This window comes from Rhinoderma darwinii, chromosome 8 (assembly GCF_050947455.1).
Source record: "Rhinoderma darwinii isolate aRhiDar2 chromosome 8, aRhiDar2.hap1, whole genome shotgun sequence".
In the NCBI taxonomy this organism is placed as follows: domain Eukaryota; kingdom Metazoa; phylum Chordata; class Amphibia; order Anura; family Rhinodermatidae; genus Rhinoderma; species Rhinoderma darwinii.
Window position 1 is genome coordinate 2,096,116 of NC_134694.1, and position 15,639 is coordinate 2,111,754.

At 42.1% G+C, this 15,639-nt stretch overlaps 1 long non-coding RNA gene across 11 annotated transcripts in view; it reads left to right on the forward strand.

Annotated features, from left to right (window-relative positions):
• Positions 1–15,639, forward strand: part of LOC142659011 (uncharacterized) — a 508,111-nt gene that overhangs the window by 83,635 nt on the left and 408,837 nt on the right. For 9 of the 11 annotated variants that reach the window (XR_012850248.1, XR_012850243.1, XR_012850242.1 and 6 more), the window contains one exon: positions 9,961–10,027. This is a non-coding gene — a long non-coding RNA (uncharacterized LOC142659011). Of the gene's footprint in view, positions 1–1,518; positions 1,607–9,960; positions 10,028–15,639 lie in introns of all 11 variants that reach the window. The other 2 variants (XR_012850249.1, XR_012850244.1) reach the window with 1 other exon arrangement.

The following is a 15,639-nucleotide window of genomic DNA, read 5'->3' on the forward strand; positions in this document are numbered from 1 at the left end:
TACAATGTTGTTGTTTTTTTTTTTACTAGAGCACATCTAAAAACCCTCCTTGCATCAGGAAAAGGGTTAACACACTGTTTATTCGGTTTTTAATTGACTTTTAATACTTTTTAGTGTAACCAAGCTCTGTATATCATTCCCTCCAGCAAAATTTTCTAAATTGAATAAAAATGTCATAAGTGAAGTTTTACCTAGGAAGACCAATTAAAGGAAAATAATGAAATCATTAGAAGAGAATTTACAGCGCCACAGAAAGAACCTTTAGGAAATCCTTGGAGTGATGAACCACGTAATTTATCCCAATCATCCTCACTAAAACCTGTTTACGGTAGTTTAGCTTCTCATACGGAGACTGTCACGGTGATGACGATCCCTTAGGGTGCAAATAACAAATGCTGGATGTTAATACATTTACTCGGCTCTTAAAATATTTTTATTTTTTATTTTATCTGCAGAGATTTTACTTCAGCTTTCTGTACAATTAAGGAAATGTTTCCTCCCGGTAGTCATATTACCTCTGTTCTTTTGTGATTAGCAGCTAAGCCCAATTACTGAATTTTACCTTTCCCACCACAAATGTCCATTAATAATTAGACCATCATTATGATGTTTCTTTCGTATGTTGAAATAATCAAAGTAAATTAGATTTCAGCATCCAATTTTTTTGTTTTTGCCTTTCAGCGGCCGTAACTTATTATTTTTGTTTCGTGTCTATATGAGCCAAATTACTGTGTAAGTTATGTCATTTATTTTTGTGGCTTAAATTTATGAAAAAGTGAGTTTTGGCATTTATTTTTGTTTTTGTTTTTATAGTCTCGTTTACATTTCATGCTGAATAACCTGGTCAATTAATTCTTCATGTTATTACAGTTGTCTGGATACCTTACAAGTGAAGTGTATGGTCAGTAAAATAAATGTTGTTCTAAATAATGACTTGTTTTTGACCTTTTTAAAAATAATATTTTGTTACATTGTTTTTTAATCCCATGATGGGAACAACTTTATTTTATACTTTATAATTTATTAGCAAACTCCTGTATACCAATACCTTACAGTGTGTCACTATGACACAAACTGCTGTTAGGGTAACACATAGTGTGCCCTAACAGCTGGCTTATAGAGCAGACAGCCCTGGGGTCCTTTGTAGGTCTGAAGGGTTGACTGCAGAGGTTTCCCCCTGCCTTCAATCGAGTCACTGGATTTGCGGTGATGAGATTGAAGAGGAGAGTCTCCTTTGGTCTTGTCACGGTCAAAATACGTCGCTGTACACTAAGGACTGCAGTGCCTGCCATTAAGAGATAGTGGGCGATTCTTAAAGGGTTAAAGCGAGATCACGCTGTGCTGTGAGAGTTAAGTCCTACAGAAACTTTACCGAAGTGTCGGGAGTGTGAATAGACATCGCGTCCTGGCTGGAGGTGATGTCTATTCATTCTCAAGACACTTCAGTAAAGTTAATGTGGGAGTATGTGACAGCACAGCGTGATCTCGCAAGTCTTTCCATTATACTTCTCTGTTTAGGTTCCTCTCCTGGTTTTGGCTACCAAATACTATTCCAAAATACTGCCGTGTGAATGAGGCCTTAGGAACAAATCAGCCCCACCATCAGGTGAGATACAGTTATTGTGTTATGTATATAGTATCTTACAAAGTATTGTATAATCACGGTTTGAGTATATAAATATAAAGCAAGTTTGTCAGTAGATTTTTCTGTGGTTGTATTTGTGTATTTTTGTTCTTGAAATTCTAGTAATTGAAAGTAAAAATATTGACCAGACTAAAACATTTTATGCGCTTGGTTGGCAAAACTTATTAACGTGTGGAAATTGCATTTGGGATGTCATTGGCTCCCTGCCTGCTTTAAATATGCATTAGATCGGTGACATGTGCCAATGATGATTAATCATATTAACCTGTCTGCCTCTGAGTGCCCAGCCATGCATGTTTCATGGATCAAGATGAGGGACACACGTCTGGTCACGTGTATTATAGATCTCCAGCTATTTTACTGCATTTGTCACGTATTCATCTTTTATTCCATCAGAGTTTTTGTGTTTGCAAGAGTAAGTTTAGTTCTTCAGGTCACGTTCATTTTCCCTCCTCAATCTGCATCTCCATAGTCAACAATACATGAACCTAAGGCTATGTTCACACGGGGTATTTTGCAGGAGGAATCCAAAGTTCCAAACGGAATTTTGAGGCAGATTTTCCTCTCCCTGCACGCCGATTTTCGCCCGTGGCCATTGAGCGCCGTGGGCATAAAACAGCGCGAAATGCGCTTTCTCTGCCTCCCATTGAAGTCAATGGGAGGTCAGAGGCGGAAGCGCCCGAAGATAGGGCATGTCACTTCTTTTTCCCGCGAGGCAGTTTTACTGCTCGCGGGAAAAAGACGCCGACGCCTCCCATTGAAATCAATGGGAGGCGTTCTCGGGCCGTATTTGCAGAGTTTTGCGACGCGGTTTCCGCATCAAAAAACTCGGCAAATTACTCCGTGTGAACATAGCCTAACTCATACCCTTGTGTGGCCATGCACATTAAATCAAAGTTGGCGAAACCCTGCAATCTAATGTGTATAGAGGCTCCCAGATAGAAGGTTTGGACATGTCGAATTTCACTGTGTGTGATTGTGTTTTCTGGCGGGAGTAAATCCACTGCCAATCTCCGGCTTCCCTATCCCCATTGAGATAAACAAGCTCCTTTGGTTGAGCGTGTATGTTAATAGGGAGGTCGGGGGAGATGGTAGTGGACCAAACGAATGTTCACCCAATCGAGGCCCCATGCACATGACCGTAGAATTGGTCCGTAATTGGGGTCAGCAATTACGGACCCATTTGTTTCTATTGACCTCGGAAGCCTTCCCGTATATTTAGACGAGACGACATTCTCTTCATGACTCTGCGGCACTCATAAGCATCAGTCCGGTATATTTCTTGCTGCAGGGTTATAAGACAAACGACACAATTATTGACTTTAACCTGAACAGCATATTGTGCAGATAGACCGGTTTTTAAATCAGAGCAGTAAAATAGGTTGTGGCTGTGAATGGGTTAAAGCTCTTGCATTTGTGTTCAAAGCCTTCTATAAATCCAACCTTGTGGTTCTGATGTTGACACATAACGTACAATTTATCATTTCCGGCAATTGTGGATTCATATCAGCCACAAGCAAGATCTGCTACTTCCAGCACAGCATTTCTCCAAGTGCCGTGATTCAATTCCATCTCATGTTCCCTGAAGGATTCTGGGCTGCCGTATCAGAGCTGAGTTTTATTCTACCCGTGATTGAACATTTCATACGCCAGATGCAGATAATACAGATCCCGTCGTCTTTTGCGCTCTGATCAGTAATACAAATTTGCTTCTCTGAATATGACAATTAGACGACCACCAGAATGTGTTCACCAGAGCCTGAGTGCACAGCTCAAGTGTCCGTGTGCGGAGGCTGGAGAGTCAGGGCTTTTATGATAAAAGAAATAAAAAAAATTGGATATGTATAAATAATAAAAATAGACTCTCGGCACACACATCACTATCGGGGCCTCGCACTGTCATCAGGATTATAACCCTCACTGGACAAAAGCCTTTTCAGCTACTACTCTTGTGATAGTGAGCCGATGACCAGTGATGGGGACCCCTAGTGATCAACTCTTGTCACTGGAGAGAGCTGCTGGTGCAAAGACGTAGCTGTAGGGGAAATAGTATAACCCGGACAAAGACTCTAGATGGCTATTAAAGGGAGCAGGGAAATCACAGGCATTTTGAGTTTGGTGTTTTGCATCAATCCAGAAGCTAATAGGAGCTCTTCTGATAACATATTAAAGCACATCTCCAAGAATTCAGTCTCATTTCCCTTTGTCTTTGTGCGGCAGTTTCATAATAATCTTACTTGTGCTTCACAGCAGCCAATCTAAACAAGCAGAGCTGCAGTGTAAAGCATAGGAAACAGCCTGGGCCTCTTATAAGACTGCAGATGAATCTCGCACTACCTCAGACTGCATTAGACAATACTGCTGTGCAGACATCGGGTGGGAGAAGTGAATTGCAGGGAAACTTAAGGGGATTTTACACTGGGCGATTATCGGGCAGACAAGCTTTCATAGAACGCTCAATCATCTGCTGGTCGTATCATATTAAAAAAGTGAAATATCGTTGTCGGCAGCTCATCTTGGTGTGTAAACAGGGAGATGCGCTGATAACGTATGGGGACGAGCGATCAGAGTAACGACCGCTCGTCCCCATCCATAGCTCAATGTGACAGGAGCAAACGAGTGCCGATCAACATGTCTCTTTAATTGGCACTTGCTGCATCGGTCGAATATCGGCAGGTGTAAAAGGCCCTTTGAAGCCCACAATTGGACAGCTGATGTATGAAAGGGTTATCCCATCTCAGTCCCAATGGGTCTGTGCTGCAGTACCGTGTGTGGCCAGGGCGTCGCTCTGCAGGGAATATCAGTGAAGGGCAATAGCAGTGCTGCGGCCCCTTCAGTCTCTGGATTAGGGGTCCCAGATAAGCCTTCACTTTATAATATGGGAATACCCCTTTATATAATCACCTAGTATAATCTCTAGGGTAACAACTGGCTTTTAGGGTGTAGATCGTCATCTGTAACACACATAGTGAGTATTTGTTAAGCGTCGTCCGAGCAGATTTGTAAGAAAGTCATTATAGTGTTTTCCAGCCAGGAAAGCCTGAAATTGTATTATTGATCTGTTTCCTTTGTTAAAGACATAAATACATAGTTCTCTACTGCTAGTGTCATTTCTCAGATGTCCGCTCGACTCTCATAGTTTACTAGATGATAACATTCTGGATGAAGAATTTTAACTGAAAATGTTTTGTCCTTTCTCCGAATATCAGGACATTTCTTGATCTTTACAATCTTTGCTGACAGATCTTGTGCGAGGATATTCTGTGTAATATTCTGTGTTTTAGATTCCAGATAGAATTCGGAAACATAAAGCAGAAGGTGTAATCCATGTGATTGTTACTGAAAATTATTTATAGAGAAAGATCACAATGAAGTGCGCCAAGGATGATGCAGAAAATAGTGTGAGATACATCAATGGCTCTAAATGAGTGAACCTCTGTCCTAGGGTAACAACTGGCCTGCAGTTTGTGGTTATACAGCTGTAGTGAAACAACTACTCCCAGCATGCTCTGCAGTCTGCAAATATAGGGGAATTTGAACTTTTCCCACATCCTTGCGTAGAATTGGACTGCGTTCACAGCTATGGGTTTGTTCACATCTGAGTTAGAGCTTCCGTTTCAGATACCATCGTTTATGCCGGACAAAATAGCGCAGCATGATCTGCTATTTTATCCAGAAAACCAAAGGACGCCATGACAAAAACCCAACGGAACCCATTAAAGTCAATGGGGTCTGTCGGGCGCTGTTGGTGTCTGTCATGCGACAGATATGACGGCTCTGGCTTTTCGTTGTTCTCCTATCACAGAATAACGCAAAGCCATAACACAGATGTGAACAGAGCCATATGAGAGTAATTACAAATACATCACATAAGGGAATTGCTAAATAAGCATTTCCTTTGTATGTCCATATAATGATTTGCCCCGTACAGTCCTTATCTGTCTATTCTGTATAAAAGTTGCCGGAGAAGTAGTGACAGGTGAAACTGCCTATTAATAATGAAATGTAACGTACACTCACTGCTTATCACTTTAATGTTTGCTTTTGACTTGACAATCAATATTCTCTCTACTGTCTATTTGTGTTTGACCAGAGAAAGTGCAGATACATCCTCCGTTCTGATGAATCTTTAGTTCTTATTGCACTGTAGGAAAAATCAATGGTAAAAAAGTTATAAAAAGGCTGTGTGCGAAGAAAGCTGACAGAAGAAGAGAACAGAACGTAGCCATAATACCATCACAAAGTATTATAGAGATGCCAGTCTGCAGTTTACACGGATACAGGCTGAGCGTGTGCTTTATTTGCGGTTTAGGTTGAATTAAAGGGACTGACCAGGTTCTAAGAAGGAAAGTTCACTATACAAAAATGAAGATTAGAAAGACTAACACAGTCGTCCCCCGACTTGTTTGCATCAACTTGGATTCAACATATGATGGTCTTGAAGGGGTCATCGTAGGTTGAATGCAGCCTCAGGCTGTGATGCATCGGTCAGCGGTAGCGGGCAGGCAAGGAAGCGGCGCCATGATCGGCCCTGCACGTAATTGGCTGAAACATCCAGCCATTCAGCTTGTGCCTTGTACAGTAGAGGACAAACATGGATTGGATGTTACCTTTCAGCCAATCAGCGCTTGCAAGTGTTATTCCTGCCAATCAGTTTCATTACTGTACATAACTAGATAGTGCCCCACACCCCACCCTGTAGATAGCGCCGCAGTTTTCCCCTGTAGATAGCGCCATTAGGGCTCCCTCTAGGAGCGGAATCCCAAACAAGAGCGTTGCCGATGCTCTGGCCGGGGATTCCGCTTCTGGAGGAGCCCCTGGCGTCATTAAACATATATGGACAGTGATGTCAGCGGATTCTCCTGGATCGGAATCCCCGGCAACACTCTGGCTTGGGATTCCGCTCCTAGAGGGAACCCCAATGGTACGATCTACAGGGGGTGTGGCATTGTCTACATGAGTACTGTGTGTGGCACGATCTACATGGGCGCTGTGGCACTATGTGGGCACTATCTACAGTGGGCAATGTGACACTACATGGGCATTGCTGCAATATCTAAATGGGCGCTGTGGCACTATGTGGGCACTATCTACAGTGGGCAATGTGACACTATCTACATGGGCATTGCGGCAATATCTACATGGGCATTGTAGTGTGTTTATTTATTTTATTTTTTTGCTTATTTGTCTTCAAACCACCTTTTTTATCGACATTTTGGAGGCTTCAGAACCAATTACCAGTTTTCCATAGGGTTATGGTTTCAACATACAATGGTCGTCCCGGAACCCATTAATGTTGTATGTTGAGGGATCACTGGATTGTACTGTGTGTGGTGGGCAGTTTAACTTTCTTAGTAGCCAGGCAATAAGATTATCCATAGACAGCAAGAGTAATCAAGCCAAAAGTCCATGTGTTTTTTTCCAAGAATATCCATTAATGGGTCTATCATTAGGATAGGCCATGAATGTGGGATCATTGGGGGATTTGACAGTCATTAATCAGATTAAATCGCCATGTCCCCTTCACTATCTCCCCAGACATAGTGGACCATCCATACATGCTGCCGTACCAGACACATCTGTATGTGCGGGTCACACCCCACTGATAACACATGCAGTGGCTGTCAATGAATATTCCTGGAAAACCCTTTATTATTGGAAATTTCTAGACACATTGGCCCGCATTCATTATTCAGTTAATTCCTGATTTTGGTGGAAATTGCTCAGGTTAAAACATTGCATCTAAAATATACAACATTTGTCGTCTTACTCAAAAAAAAAAGTGGATGGTCAAGCTGTAAACTCTTAACCTCCTTTATCAAAGACACGAATGTCCGGCTGCCCATGGCAGGTATAAAAAGAAATTCAACCAGTCAGATGATGCCACATGCACCAGATTTTTTGCACCTTTTAATAAATTAGTTGCAGTTCTTATGAACTTCCCTCTTCTATTTCATTGGTGCGAATTAACTCCTATTATTAATAAATGTGAGTGAATGACTAGGGTGCTGTCTAACTTGAATTTTATGTATCTAAGAATATTTAGATTTTCATTGCTTTTCATCACAAACATGTATGTGAGATGCAGAAACCATTGCAGTATCTGTCAGAATATAAGGCCCTGTTCACACTGAGTTTTTTTGCAGGCAGAAAAATCTGCCTCTAGATGCCATGTGGAATTTTGAGGCAGATTTTGACCTGCCTGCACGCCGTTTGGTGCGTTTTTTTGGCCGCGGCCATTGAGCACCGCGGGCGAAAAATGCTTTCTTGATGTCAATGGGAGGTCAGAAACGGAATCGCCCGAAGAAAGGGCATGTCGCTTCTTTTCCCCTCCGATTTCGGAAGTTTTTTTGCAACGCTGTCCGACGCGGTTTCCATGGCAAAATAACTCTGTGTGAACAGTGCCTAATGGAGAGTGACCACGTGTTTCTTACGTCTGGTGACAATTCTCTATATTATTTTAGTATACCATACTTCAGCATTGTTCATGTATGTTATGGACATCTCCGTTGCCTGCTCTCCTCCTCTTGGTCTCTGACTTGCTCTATTTCTGGGGTAGAGCGGTTTTCTTGCTCATCTTTTGTACTTGCGCTGTTTATTTATCAGCAGTAGGAATGGTTGTGTTAATTCTCTGTGGACCTATTTCCCAATTTAGTTTCACTTAAATGTCACAACCCTTTTGCTTTGCTAGAGAAATCACGTTTTCTGGAAGAGCATTTGCCTCGTCTTCCCTTACAACTTGCCTTGAACTTTCAGTGCACAGATTCTATCTCTTCCACTGCACAACATTTGCCTGTATTATCGTCTATGCAAGGGATACCCGGCTATACAGAGGTCCATAAATGCCACCATGTGGAACACGGTTCAGGTCAATGTCTTTGATTGCACCTCGGAGCTTTCTTCTGTTTGCATTAAGATGTAACCAGAGTTCCCCTAATCACCTTCATTCTATGGACCCAAAAGACAAGCCAGTGCTGACTAAAGGTCTAATCTAATAATACATGAAATATCAATATGAAACACTTCTTACTTTGTGAAATTGATTTTTTTCCCTCATCCTTGATAAATCCTCATCCTTAGCCACTAAAGTCATGTCAACCATCTCTTGTAGATTTGTGTGTCAGGGCGCAGTCACTATATGTTTCTTCTTGTTTGTCATTAATTGTATTTCATACCATATTGTTTGAACACTTTCTCAGAGGCTGCGTCCTCTTTGGAATTGATACCCTTAGGAGAGGAGTTTCTATTTCTGGCTTCCACAGTTTGTTTGTAGTAAGGGAGGTGTTTGCACTTATTGCAGTGCGGATTACTTTATAATGCTTGTATAACTAAAACAGCAGGGGTAGCAGCAGTGAGACACCTTAAGGCCCTGTTCACACTGAGTTTTTTGCAGGCAGAAAAATCCGCCTCAAAATTCCGTCTGGAATTTTGAGGCAGATTTTGAGTTGCCAGCACGCCATTTGCCACATTTTTTCACTATAAGTTCTAAATACTCAGTAACTACTTAACATTGACTAATATATATATATATATATATATATATAAAAAACTGTAAACAGATATTTTATGATGCCGGGAAAGAGTAGCAGGCCATTACCCACACAGGAAAAAAACAAAAGTATACCACCATATACCAGCGTGTTTGATGCCAAAAGGACTGGCATTCGTCAGGCCCACAGTGGTCTCTGGACACATTTGGTTTATGCACCCGTGAGCATTTCTTGGAGTATACGCCAAAAGAATTTCAAACTGCAGTTTGCATAGACCCTCCACTACACCGTGTTCCAAATAATTCTGCACATGGGATTTAAGTGTCATAAACATTGAATTATTAGTCTTTCAATGAAACTCATGGATGGTCTTGTGTCTTCGGGCTCTTTGGATCATTGTAATGAATCTCAGACACCTGTGATAATTAGTTTGCCAGGTGCGCCCAATCAAAGGAAAACTACTTAAGAAGGACGTTCCACATTATTAATGCACAGTTTTGTCAACTTTATATTTCCGTCTGAAATTTCCACTACAAAATAAGGCTTCTATGGAAGTAAGAGAGTATTGACAAGCCGTCTTACCCCTTCTTTAGCCTCACTTCACTGCTTTCCAAGATCTGAAGTCTAGTAATCTGGCAGATACTTTGCTAGGGACCCTCTGCCTGACAACCCCATTGTAAAGAGTGAATGTATCCCTAGAGAAGTAGAGAGGCAGCTTGACAGCAGGTCTACGAGTCCTCGTCTCAGTCAGTGATATTTATTAACAAAAATAACAACTGAACCTCTGTAATATTTCATATCTAGTAAAACTATTTGTATTTACAGAGTAAAAGCATTGAAGATCGACAAGATGGGGGTCCTGTTTGTTAATATCCGTGATAGCGACACAAAGGTAAGAAAATAGGGACGAGGATTTGTCACATTAATGAAGTATTAAAGGTAAGATGTGCAAAGAAAATCTGTATAGTCCACCAGTGGATAATTTATTTGAAGACTAGGGCTCCATGGCTGCGAATAGTGGTACAATTGTATGATGGCTGTGTCGCCACTTCTATTTTTCCCTATCAGAGAAGCAGTAGCCGGCAATAGTCACAAGGTTGCTTTCGGTGGGAAGTAATTGAAGTTGTCGCGGTAATCCTGAGGTTTGACCACCACTCGCAGTTGACACTTTCTCGCCATGGAGCTCTAGCCTAAAGAGACGATTCAATGAAAACTGTATTGAAAACCTCAGTGGTCCTGCATGTAAAGAAATATGATCACAGCTGTCACATGTGGATGTGCCAACATACGATATTAACCCTTTCATAGTCAATATGGGTGGAGGGCATCTGAAAACATCATGAATAAAGCATGCTATGGAAATCAGACGACTCCAAGCTGCAAAATCTCATTCGCTACCATTGAACATTTCAACATGCTATTGTTGGGATTTTGTGTTCATAAAAGTTCTGGAAAGCTTTGCATTCAAACATATTTTTTATTTTAAGCAGTAATTAATAGAAAATACTGATACTATTGAGGAATAAGATGGTCGTTTATGTATCACACACTGTATTTCATCAGGGAAACGTGTGCCTTCATTTCACATTTTTAGAGATGTCTATTCACACTCATTAGAGTGACCTCAATCTGCTTGAAGCGACATCACAGGCAGAAACTGAAATGTCATATCTTTTTGTCAGTGATCTTATGGTAATGTCATTGAAACTTTTTGCAAATTATTGTGGTATATTTAACTATATATTGACTATAACCAGCCCACCATGTGATTTGTGGAAAGAAAATGAGCAGAGCCATCAGGAGGCAAAGTGGCACATCGCTTTTCTGCTGCCATTGCAACAACGATGGGTACCCCAACAACAGGACACTGATGACACATTTTACCAATATACCATCAATGTCTGACGCGAGACAACCATGTTAATGAAATACATCACAATCTGCCATGTGTTTCGCAAGCTAATGCACCAAATGTTTCTACTATTGGATGTTGGTTTCCAGTATTGTACTATTCATGCCTGAATCATTGGGTTTTAATGCTCTGTCTCGTCTAGATGAGGGGCACATAGTAACTATTCACAAGCAGATCCTAGTCACATTACAGTTGCGTGCCTTTTTTTTTTCATAGTGGTTTTAAAGGAACACCCTAGGAAAAGCTGATATTGTTTTATGCCTGGGGCGCGGGGCGTGACATATAAATTAAATGGACCCCCATGAGAGAATCCCCATATCATGCATCAGCTCGGCACTAGGCATAAACCAGTGAACCAGTCTTGCCAGGAGTTTTCCTTTTAAAGCGGGTTTCAATTCTTCGTCATTTCAAGATGTCTATTTGCTGTTAGTAAATGGAAACATTGTTTACACCCAGGAGCTAAAATTAAAAAATTGTTATAGACTGAATAGTTATCACAGTATTCGTATCCAGTCTTGGCAAATCCTCCAGTCTGTACTCCAGTCTCATACCTGCACTGATACATTGTAGCAAATTATCTGGACAGGAGAGAGATTTGTGCTGATAATGTATCAGCGCTAGAGGATTGTCTACACTAGATACAATTGTAACAAACTTTTACTATTAGGATGTTCCCATTGACTGACAACAAGCAGAGATCTTGAAAATGGTTAAAGTGTAGCTAAACGTTTAACAAACTTCTGACATGTCATAGTGACATGTCAGAAGTTTGAATTGGTGGGGGTCCGATCACTGAGACCCCCACCAATCTCTAGAACGAAGCAGCTGAAGGTCTCGTGTGAGCGCTCGGCCGCTTCGTGTCTGTTCGGCTTTTTCCTGAAATAAATGTATCGTGTACGGACTCAATAGAAAGTCTATGAGCCCGCACTCCGATACATCGGCTTTCCGGAAAAAGCCGAACAGACACGAAGCGGCTGAACGCTCACAGGAGACCTTCAGCTGCTTCGTTCTAGCGATTGGTGAGGGTCTCCGTGCTCGGACCAATCCAAACTTCTGACGTGTCACTATGAGATGTCAGAAGTCGTCAAACGTTTAGCTGCACTTTAGGTTTAATATACAGAAAACCAGAAAATCATTTTAATGCGAAATAGTTAATATAATGCATGAACTAAACAAAGCGACAGAATCCCAGAGTATAAAAAGATAATTTGATCCAGACGACATAGCAATATCTACAATGCGTTAGACCGTTAATCCGAGGATCACCTCTCAGCAGACCGAGGCTTCGTATTGATTCTCTACATTTCACGTTTCTAGTCCAAATCTTGGCTTGACACACCAATCGTGGCCGTCCAAAACTGCATCAGACGCATGAGCGAAGCAATAGACTAATTACAATACAATTGATTCTTATTAGCATATCAGCCGTAATTGTCAAACAGTCTGGCTAGGCCAGCACACAGTCTATTCGGAAATTAGGAAGCTTTGCACAAACTTTACAAGCAGTCTGACAAGTATTGAACGCCTAATGTTGTTTACTGAAACACTTTAGGAAGTGACGGATATTTAAATTTAAAAGAAATTAAAAAGCCTCTAATAGATTTGATCGTATAAATACATCCTCAGCATATTGATGCACTGGCAAACGCCATTACAAGGCTGAAGCACTGCATAATGAAAAGTCGTAACACTTTATAAAATACTTTTGTTTCAATTCCTATCCATGCACCAAGGTCTCTGCTTGCTGTCAGTGAAAGGCAATATTATTATGGACGTTCATAAACTGAAACTTGTCTTGACCTAATTTCACATTTGCAACTTGTTGCAATGTACCAGTAAATGCTTTGTTTGAGCTAAAAGCAAATATCTCTCCGCCTCCTGTGTCAAATCCACGATAGTTCTAAAACTACAATCATACATTGCAACAAACTGCAGATGTGTAAGGTAGGGTTAGGCCAGGATGGATATCACATTCTTAAAGAGGCTCTGTCACCACATTATAAGTGTCCTATATTGTACATGATGTGATCGGCGCTGTAATGTAGATAATGGTGGTCCTAGTAATAAAGAGACTGTCACCACATTATAAGTGGCCTATATTGTACATGATGTGATCGGCGCTGTAATGTAGAGAACAGTGGTCCTAGTAATAAAGAGGCTGTCACCACATTATAAGTGGCCTATATTGTACATGATGTGATCGGCGCTGTAATGTAGAGAACAGTGGTCCTAGTAATAAAGAGGCTCTGTCCCCACATTATAAGTGGCCTATATTGTACATGATGTGATCGGCGCTGTAATGTAGAGAACAGTGGTCCTAGTAATAAAGAGGCTCTGTCACCACATTATAAGTGGCCTATATTGTACATGATGTGATCGGCGCTGTAATGTAGAGAACAGTGGTCCTAGTAATAAAGAGGCTCTGTCACCACATTATAAGTGGCCTATCTTGTACATGATGTGATCGGAGCTGTAATGTAGAGAACAGTGGTCCTAGTAATAAAGCGTGTCTGTCACCACATTATAAGTGGCCTATATTGTACATGATGTGATCGGCGCTGTAATGTAGAGAACAGCTGTAAAGTATCTGCCAGGCACTACGTCTGTGGATACTCCCAGGGTTAATCAGTCGACACCTGAGGCCAGACCTCTTAGACTGACACCGGCTCCCACCAATCAGGGTGGCAGGCTCAGGAGTGGGAGAGCCTATCGCGGCCTGGTCAGTCGGAGTTAGCTCCGCCTCCTTGTTATTCTTCTTGGATTCCTGGCCCCACTGCTGCCTTGCTCCAGTCTGCTTCTGCCGTGCTTCTGCCTTGCTTCAGTTCCCGCTTATCCTGCTTCGCTCTGCCCCTGGCTTGCTTCCTGCTCCGTGCTCTGCGTTTGTATACTCCACTACATCCTGATCCTGACTGGCTCGTTCACCACTCCGTTTCCTCACGGTGTTCCGTGGGCTACTGCCCCTTACCTTGCATGTTCCCTGTTTGTATCCCCTTGCACTTAGTCAGCGTAGGGACCGCCGTCAAGTTGTACCCCGTCGCCTAGGGCGGGTCGTTGCAAGTAGGCAGGGACAGGGCGGTGGGTAGATTAGGGCTCACTTGTTCCCTTCACCTCCTTCCTGCCATAACAACAGCAGTGTTTTTTTATTTAGAAAAACTATCATTTTTGACGGAGTTATGACCTATTTTAGCTTTATGCCAATGACTTTCTTAACCCCTTCCCCCTGCTTGCATTCTGGGCCCTAATGTCCAAGCCATTTTTTACATTTTTACATTGTCACATTCGAAGAGCTGTAACTTTTTTATTTTTGCGTCGGCATAGCTGTATAAGGTCTTGTTTTTTGCGGGACGACTTGCAGTTTTTATTGGTACCATTTGAGAGTAGATGCGACTTTTTGATCACTTTTTATCACATTTTTTTTAAGTCAGGATTAACAGAAAACAGCAATTTTTCCATTGTTTTTTATTTTATTTTTTACGGCGTTCACAGTGCGGGTTAAATAATGTAACAGCTTTATAGTCGGGGTCGTTACGGACGCGGCGATACCAAATATGTGTAACTTTTTTGCTTTATTGTAGTTTTTTTTAATAGTAAAGCATTTTGTAAGGGGAAAAGCTGGGTTTTTCATTTTTTTTGTTTCACTTTTTTTTTTTAATTAACTTTATTAAACTTTTTTACTTTTTTACTAGTCCCACTAGGGGACTTCACTATCCTCCGATCGCTATTATAATACACTGCAATACTTTTGTATTGCAGTGTATGGCTAAGTTCACACGGGGTATTTTGCCGAGTTTTTTGACGCGGAAACCGCGTCGCAAAACTCGGCAGAAACGGCCCGAGAACGCCTCCCATTGATTTCAATGGGAGGCGTCGGCGTCTTTTTTCCGCGAGCAGTAAAACTGCCTCGCGGGAAAAAGAAGCAACATGCCCTATCTTCGGGCGCTTCCGCCTCCGACCTCCCATTGACTTCAATGGGAGGCAGGAGAAAGCGTATATCTCGCTGTTTTATGCCCGCGGCGCTCAATGGCCGCGGGCGAAAAACGGCGCGATAATTGCTGTTCACACGGAGTATTTTGGGGGAGGAATATCTGCCTCAAAATTCCGTTTGGAACTTTGAGGCAGATATTCCTCCCCCAAAATACTCCGTGTGAACATAGCCTATTACTGCCTGTCCGTTTAAAACGGACAGGCATCTGCTAGGTCATGCCTGCGGCATGATCTAGCAGGCATTTGCTCCAGGCAGACCTGGGGGTCTTTATTAGACCCCCGGCTGCCATAGAAGACACAGACACTAGGCGATTTTATCGCCGGGTGTCAGTGAGATGAGAGGGAGCTCCCTCCCTCTCTCCAAAACCATTCAGATGCGGTGCTCGCTATTGCGCACCGCATCTGAAGGGTTAAACGGTTGAGATCGATACTAATATCGATCTCACCCGGCAGAGCAGGGACGCCCCCAGCTGCCTCTGGCAGCCGAGAGCAGGGAGATTTCACGGCTCCCTGCTCTGTTTACTTTATTCTACAGCAGCGACGTAGAATAGCGGCGCTCTAGAATAAAGCCCACTAATGACCGCCGTAAAAAGACGTATCGGCGGTCA